Genomic DNA, 9,487 nt, shown 5'->3' on the forward strand with positions numbered 1-9,487 from the left:
TAACACCCACATCAGTGTAATTAACCCAGAAAATGACCCAAAGACTGGCAGAATAAACGCCACAGCTAAATGTAAAGAAGAAATCACATCAAAGAGGTTAGGAAGGGTGGAGATGCAGTCAGGAGCAAACAGACCTGTGGCCCTCCACAGTGGGGAGGGTGCTGCAGACCTAGAGAGGGGAAAGAAAGAGACTCTCACACTGGAAATCCCAAACAGGAAAAAATAACTCCCATAACACTTGACTTTGAAAACCAGAGGGGCCTAATTTTTCAAGTTTTTACAATCTGCAAGACTTAAAACCTGGAACTTTAAAGATCAGCACCACCTGGGAGAGCTGGGAGGGTGAGAGGAAATGAGTCCCACCCTTAAGGAAACAGTACAACCAACAGTCCCACTGAGATATAGCACAGAAGCAACAGTTTGAAAAATGCCTGGTATACAGAAGTGTGTACTAGTGGTGCAGGAATCGTTGGGAGAATTCTCCAGGAACAAAGGAGCAGGCCAGCAACATTTCTTTTCCCTGCCCCACATTTTAAACAGTTGGTCACCTGAGAGTGTCAACATTTGCTACCTAACTTGCTAACACACATCCTGCCCCCCATGATCACCTGTGGACATGAGCCCTCCAGCCAGGCCTCCATTCCAAGTCTCCTCCTACAGCAGACCCTGCAAACCTTGCAAACACTGCCCTCCACCCCCGCCCCCATACTTCTGCAGACCCACTCTCTCTAACCCAGCCTGACTCAGTCCCAGTAGCTGCAGGTCCCCTCCTGCTGAGGGCCAGTACAAACCTTGCTAATACCCACCTCTAGCCCCTACACACTTCTGCAGATCCACTCCCTCCAATTCTCACTAGGCCAGAGTCCATTCAAAGCAGTGCCACAAGTCTGACAGTGTGTAAGCAGCTAGGACAGGGACCAGCACCACCCCAAAGTGACCACTGCCCCAGGAAAAGAGAAAGATAACCACATACAACAATCAGACTATGACCACAGCAGTGAGCTGGAGGCAGACAACTGGTAGACTGCAGGCTCCACCAACAAAAGAAAGCTTCTCACAGACAACACAGAAAGAGTGCCTTGCAGTTCTGTGTTACTGTATCTCTGGCTCATGACTGGTTTGACTCAACTCAAGCCCAAGGCAGCCCACACTAACCCACTAACACCACAGGGCCCAAATCCTGCCCATAATAGGCAAGAGAGCCATTGCAGATGAATGGACTAAAGAAAAAAAGCAACTCAGCTACAATAGCAGGGTGCACACAACACATGTAGACATTCCTGAAGCACCACATTCTGGCAAACAGGGGACACTGCACTATAGCACCCTATAGGATTGCTTCTTCCTTAGGCCATTACTTTCAAGAGTGGGAGACATAACTGACTTCCCTAACACATAGAAATAGACACAGAGAGTTAGACAAAATGAGGAGATAGAGGATTATGTCCTAAAGAAAGAATAGGACAAAATCACAGCAAGAGACCTAAGCAAAATGGAGATAAGTAATATGCCTGATAGAGAATTTTAAAGTAATGGTCATAAAGACACTCACAAAAGAGTGGAGGACCTCAGTGAGACCCTTAACAAAGAAACAGAAAACATGAAGAAGAAAAAAATCAGAGCTAAAAAACTCAATAAATGAAATTAAAAGTACACCCAGTGGAATGAATAGACTAGAAAAAGCAGAAGAATGGATCAGCAACTAGAGTACAGACTAATGGAAAGAAACCAATTTGAACAAGTGAGAGAAAAAAATACAAATGAAAACAGACTTAGAGAAATCAGTGACATCATCAAATGTAGTAACATTTGCATTTTAGGGATTCTAAGGAGAAGATACAGAAAACTTAATAAGTGAAAACTTTCTGAATCTGGGGAAGGAAAAAGAAATCCAGATCCAGGAGGCAGAGAGCCCCCAACAAAATCAACCCAAAAAGGTCCATAGCAAGACACATAATATTTAAAGGAACAAAAAGTAATGATAAAGAGAGAATTTTAAAAGCAACAAGAGAAAAGAACACAGTTACATACAAGGGAAGTCCCATAAGACTATAAGCTGATTTCTCAACAGAACCATTGCATGCCTGAAGAAAGTGGCATGATATATTCAAAGCACCGAAAGGAAAAAAACCTGTAGCCAAGAATACTCTATCCAGTTCAGAATAGAGAATGATAAAGAATTTCTCAGATGAAAGTTAAAAGAATTTATGACCACTAAACAAGTCTTATAAGAAACGTTAAAGGGGACTCTAAGTAGAAAGGAAAGAACATGCACAGGAGTAAGAAAAGTAGGATTCACAAAAGCAGTGAAGGACAAGAAAAAATACACACACACACACACACACACATATGAGATATATATACATATATTATATATATATATATATATATATATATCAGCATATCAGTATATATCATATGATATATGATATATATATATCAATAAATGGATTCATGAAAATAAAAGGATATAAAGTATGACACCTTATACCTAAAACATGGAGGAGAAGAGTAAAGAATGGGTTCAAACTTAAGTGACCCTCAACTTAATTTAGACTATATACAGAAGATGTTATATACAAATATAAAAGTAGCCACAAGTTAAAAACCAGTTATATATATGCAAAAAAAAAAAAAAAATAGAGGAAGAAATCCAAGTATGTCACTAAAGAAAGCCAACCAACCATGAGAGAGAAGAGAGCAAGAGAAGAAGGAAACAGAGAAGAACTATAAAAACAAGGAACAAAATGGTGATAAGTACATATCTAACAATAATTACTTTGAATGGAAACATACTAAAAGCCCAAGTTTCCATCAATAGATAAATGGATAAAGAAGATACAGTACACATGAGCATGTGTGTGCGCGCACGCAAACACACACACACACACACACACACACACACACAGGAATATTACTCAGTCATTAAAAAGAATGGAATCTTGCCATTTGAAATAATATGGATGGATCTAAAGAGTATAATGATAAGTAAAATAAGTCAGTCAGAGAAAGACATATACTATATGATTTCACTCATATGCGGAATTTTAAGAAACAAAACAAAGAAAAAAAGACAAACCAAAGACAGACTCTTAACATAGAGAGCAAACTGATGGTTACCAGATGGGAGGTGGGTAGAGGTACAGGTGAAATAGGTGACTGAGATTAAGAGTACACTGATCTTGATAAGCAATGAAGAACATATAGACACACTGCCCCACTTTACACCGAGTTGCAGCAAGGCACATCTCTCTCCTGCTGGTCAGGAAGCAGAGGCAGGAAGAAACCTAGAACCCCTGTTAAGCACATACTATTATTAAACAGACTGCTCACATCTTTGCCTCTACATCCTTCACCAGAGGCTCAAATCTTTTTACTTCATAAACTGCCTGCACATTAGGGTTTGCCCTTCTAACTGAGGCTCTTTGTCTTTCCAAGTGGCTTCCATTCACTGGCCTTGGATGTGAAAAATGCAAATATGCATCTGCCCTGCTCTGTCCTCCTTCTGAATCTGGCATAGCTGAGAACCTCTTTAAACCTCACAGAATATATTTAATTCTGCGATTTCGTAAGCTAAGTCAGCAGTATCTTCACTGAACACTGAACAAGACAGAGACAAAGGACTTGAAATGATGTTTATTTCTTTAGCTTTTATTCAGATTTGCAACTGAGTTTTTGTAAGTGATGGATATGCTGTAGTGAATCACCTTTATTCCACTTTAAAGCGATCCAAATCCATTCAAGACACCTTCTTGATTGCAAATCAAAGCAGTTAAGTTGTTTTTACCCATCATAATCATGGGATTCTGGTTTTAGAAATCTTATTAGTAGGCTGCAAAGAGTATTCAGCTCAGACTTCAGATTGTGTGGCATAATCACCTGGCCAGATACAAGATAACAACATTCCTAGTATACTTTTGCTATTTTTGTTCTATTTTGTGTTTCAATAACCATTTCCAATTATCTTCTAATAAAGCAGTATTAGTATATTTGAGTACGAATCATTGTCAAAAATTTCTAAAGTGAATAATAATTCACTTAAATTCACTGTAAATTCAAAAGTTAAAATCAGCATCTTGGAATTCTATTATTTCAATAATTATCTTACTTGCCCTGTCATATTGAATCAAAAGACAAACTTTTTAAGGCACCATGCACTGAATTAGAAGAGTAATCCATTTTTATAAGAATCATAATAGAAATACTAATTAACATATGAAAGTCCTTTGAGAACATTTTGATGAAGAACTTAATGAAAAATTGAAAGCAGTGGTAAAGATGGGAAATAGAGATTTTCTTGGATAAAATATACAAACATAAACTGATACTGCGAGCAATCTTAACTGAGATTACACACCAAGACATTTTTTGAAAATCTGATGAAATTTTTTTTTAACTTGCACTACAACCTAGTCTGTATAGATAAATAATGTTATTCTATACATGGCAACTTTCAAATATGAATAAAGCAAATCTTAAATATGTGTTGATATACACACTTAATAATTGTGTTGTTGGAAACCAAACTAACCTTCTAAGGGTGAAGATAGGATCTTCTCTGGGAAAAAATCCTACTGCCAGTCTTCCTGAAAGAAGCCTATCATAAGAAAGAAATGATAACTCAGTGGAACTTTAATAGAATAAGACAATTCAATGCCCCTTTATCTGTCCCTTTATTAAATATCTTATTTAATTAATTAAATTAATTAATTTAATTAAATTTAATTAAAATAAGGCAATTCCATGCCCCTTTATCTGTGGAAGTCAGTACGGTTGGGAATTCCAAGGTCTGAAGACACCTGGAGTAGTTCTGGTGGAAAGAGAGAGAGAGACAAGTAGATAAATGGAATGCCTGCCAACCACTATGGACCCAGGTAGCAGGCAGCCAAAGAGGATGTCTCAATTGTGTAATTATTATAAATTATTCTCTATCTAGACTATCTCTTCCCCTGACCCCACAAGTTTGGAGGATTGGGTAAAGTTATAGCCTGACTTCTAGTACTCACAGAAGATAAAAAGAGCTTACCCTACCTTTGGATTGGGCTTTCTAAGAGGATAGTTCCAACACACACACACACACCCATGCCCACACATACAGCCAGTGACTGCAGCATCAGAGGATCCCCTTCAGAGGAGAAGTAGCAATAGTGAGGAAGTAAGATGTATAGGTTGGAGCCCAAGCAACACTAGGCATCCACTGATGAACTTACCAGAAAGTAAACAATTCAACTGCTATTTTGACCAAATTAACCAGATGATTCAATTTAGTCAAGCTATAATTTAATCTTTATTTTCTTGTTAAACTAACCAATTGTTTATTTAAGCTTATTGTACTAACTAGTTTTTTTTATGTTTTATATAGATTCAAGAGGATCAAGAACTATATGGGGAAGAAATCTCATAGACTTTTGAATGTTCCTCAGATTTAAGCCCCTCACACTTGAGCTCTTAATTCTCTCTTCTGCCATCCTTTTATCATTACTTGAGACAAATTTAAAGAAAATTGGTGAAATGACTCTCTTTGAATATCCAACAAGTCAATAACAAAGAAAGAGGTCTGAACCTATATCCAAGGAAAGCATTCCAGTTAGAATAGCCAACAAGGTTAATATTTCAAAATTTTCACATTTATCACCCCATTTTCCCTCTCAATATAAAAAGCCTTTTAAGCTAACACTATAAAGATATTCAACTTATGTTGTCATTTAATCATCTCAAAAATATGCTAGGAAAGAATTAGTACTTTCTGTAACTTATAACTAAGCATTTTTCATTTTCATAAAATAATGTATATGTTTTAGTTTTTTTATGAACCTTAGATTAGTAAAAGCTTATAACCAACACACAAAAAAAAAGATAGATAGAAAAATGGAATTAAATACCTTACTTGGAATGATTCTCTATATTGCATATATGTTTTATATTATTTCTTATATCTCCTAGCCTACAAAAGCTAAAAAAAAAAAAAAAAAAAACATACACTGTTAAGCCCAAATAACAGGTCCGTGATTAAAGGAGCAAGACTGATACAAAGTGAAGGTCAAGCAAAGCTTTATTTTGCGCCAAGCATCAAGAATCTAACCGAACGTTCGGGGCCACACCTCTTGCAAGAGAGGGCAACCCTTCTCTGTTTCACAGACTAGCTTTTAAGGGCAAAGTCCATGTGGTTGGGCCTGCCCAGGCACAGGTGGCCAATGAGATTGTAACACACACAGGAAACTACTCCACAGTGATGCTAGGTGACCAATTGAATTACAATTTGCCCTAGTAGACATTAGAACCTATTACACCTTGATTAGAATTGTCGTCAAAAAGGCTCCCAAAGGGCGGGGGCCCATACTCCTTGGTAGCTAGGGAGACAGTATGCAACCCCCCACTAATCGGATGTCTCCACCTGGTCTGACCCATCCTTGTATCTGTGTTTTGTTACCTGAGGCTGGCTTCCCGGACTTGTTTTTAAGTGAATTCCTGGGGGAAGGGAAGCAGGGACAGTTTAACTTTTTAGCCTCTGGCTAAAAAGGTCCTTACATACACAAAATTGAATATAATGTAAACTAAGCCATTCATTGAAATATTAATGAAGTTAGAAGAAAGGATGATTCAATTCTCAAAAAGTAAATAGGGTCTATTGTTTAAATGTTTGATACAAATAAGAGAAATGACAACTAACAAGTCATGCACCTTTAAAAAACTGTTTTCTTCTCTCAGGAACTGTTTGCCACCTTAATTGTTTGTGTTTTCTACCTAGAAGGAAGAGCCATCAAATGGAGACAAGTCTCTTTATGTTTGTGTAGGATCGAGTGCATTTCCAGAACTCAATAACTAATTCTTTAGGAATAATTTGCCAATGAATGGCACCTACAGGCTGAAGCTCTTCATTGTGTAGTAAAGCTTACCACAGAATTCAAATCATCTTAAATCTTAGCAGGCAATATTTGTGCCTTCTAGCATTCATTATATTAAGGTTCTACCTATTTTTCAATCAGCTAAAGAGAAGATTAGCTTTTCTGTTCAAGGTATTCCTTCTGAATGCCTCTGAACACATTCACTTTTTACCTTTGCTAATTATACCTAAACACAAACATGTTGAAGGTTAAAGAAAAAAATTATTCGGACACATGTAAAGTGGTAAGGGAGATTGGGATGCCTGGTTGGCTCAGTGGGTTAAGCTGCTGCCTTTGGCTCCGGTCATGATCTCCAGGTCCTGGGATTGAGTCCCACATTGGGCTCCTTGCTCAGCGAGGAGCCTGCTTCTCTCTCTGCCTCTGCCTGCCGCTCTGCCTGCTTGTGCTCTCTCTCTATCTATCTCTCTCTGACAAATAAATAAAATCTTTAAAAATAATAAAAAAAATAATTAAAAATGGTAAGGGAGACTTTACCCAAGACTAAGACAATAGAGAGAAATCAGGCTCAACTCCAAATACAACAAATACAAGTGGGGATTTACAGCCACAGAGCAGAATGAAGGAGTCAATGGATGGAAAATTACTTAGGAGACATCAAGGGTAGGGACGTTTTGCTATACCAACTTAATAGGATTCTTACTGATTTCAGGCCAGAGTGATCAGAAGGATTAGGGGTGGAGACTAAGAAGTTTCATTAGATATGAGGGTGATCAGAATCAAGGATGAGAGGATTTTCTCTAAAATGATTCTGCAGGATTCCTTCTAACACTAGACTTGGCAAAAACAGACACAGAAGCCCAAGGTCAAGACCCAGTCAAAAGAAGGCTTAGGGGAGCCTAAGAAAAGTTTGATCAAGGAAAGAGTCTGAGTCACTGAGAAGGTAGCCGATATAGGGAAACAACATGGAAAACCCTTCTCTCCATATGCTATACTAGGTCCTAGTATCAACTCTCACTGACTAGGTGACCCTATCTTTATTAATATTTTTCTGTCTTTAAATCTGTTCTTTTAAAGGCCATATGCCTTGTACATATTTATAGGCAGCTATTTCTGGTATGATTTCAGAATGAGTACAAATCCTTTTTAAGGAAAAGAAGAATGGGCTATGCTGGAGTGCTAATGGATTTCAGCAGGAAGCCTATCACCCAGCATTCTGCCTGAACAGTCCTCAGCTGGACAGCACTCACAAGCCCAGATGCCAAGCTGTGGACAACTGTCTCCAGGCAGCACCATCTGCTTCCATGGGAATCTCCCCAGGCATTTGGTTGGCAGCTCCAGGTTGGCCTTGAGGTCGGCCATGTGGGAAGGATGCTGCTGGGAGGCTGTCTGGCTTTTCTTAACACTTGGGAACTCATTTCCTACCATTTAGCCAGAGCTAGCATTTCATTCAATTTCCTTTCTTTGAGGACAAGAGTAGACAGTTGAGTTCTCCTTGGTAGGAACTTAGCAGAAAGTAAAACTGAGTTCAATTATCTGTCCTTGCTGTTGAGTAAATCGTGTTTTTTCCTTAGAACAGCCAAACACAGTGCATCTCCCAGAGTGTGTTGCAAACCTCAATTTTGCACAAATTGCTCCAAGAACAAAGGGTCTCAGAGTCAAATAAGTTTGAAAATACTTCACATCACACATCTTTAGAGATTGTACCATGCACATTAAGTAGTGATACCCTGAGAAGTACAGTGAAAAGCAATCACTTCAACATGGCTTAACTCAGTATTTCCCAAACTTAGGAGAACACAGAATTTCAACTCAGTTCAGCTACTTTTCAATCTGTAAATTGTGTAATTTGCACCCAGAAAAGGGATCATCAGAACACAGCAAGTCACCATCAATCATCAAAAGGGCTTGGTGGCCTTGGGGCAGCCAGCCTGGGCTGCACAAGAAAGGACAAATGTCTTCCATTTCTTTTATATTCTGTGGTTGTTAGAATACAGCATGTATTTTATGAGATGGGCAGAATTCATTTATTCTTTTCCTCCATTCAACAAACATTAACCATGCCCCTACTGGCCCCAGCATAGTGCCAGGTCCTAGGGATTTAGAAGCAATCCAAGTAACACGGCCACAGCTTATACTTAAACCATTAAGAGTCACATTTGGAAAGTATTTATAATGAAATGCTATGAGCCCTCACCTAAAATCAGGATTTGCCTCTGGTTGTTTTCTTTAGGCTCATTGATTAGCGAGAGTTTACCTAATCTGGAGAATAGGTAAGGTCTCCCAGGAAGCCTCTTCCAGCCCACCCAAGCAGCTAATGAGTCTATCTGATGATAGCACAAGACACGCAAGGAGCCCTGAGAACAAAGATTAAAGACAAGAACAGGTCATTAGTGGTCTTTTAGAGTCAAAACAGAAAACTCCTGACAGCCTACCACTGCATTTAACAACTCAACAAAATTCTGCACAACACCAGAGTAGATTTATCTTAAGGAAAGAGACCATTTCAAATAACTTTTATACCCTCTTAATTACACAATAGTTCCAGGTACATTATAAATTTTAAACAAAGAATAATACTGCATAATGTATACCTTCATATAAGTACTAGTAATAATGTCATATTCACACAACAGGTATTCAAT

Source organism: Mustela nivalis, assembly GCF_964662115.1.
Source record: "Mustela nivalis genome assembly, chromosome: 15".
Lineage (NCBI taxonomy): Eukaryota > Metazoa > Chordata > Mammalia > Carnivora > Mustelidae > Mustela > Mustela nivalis.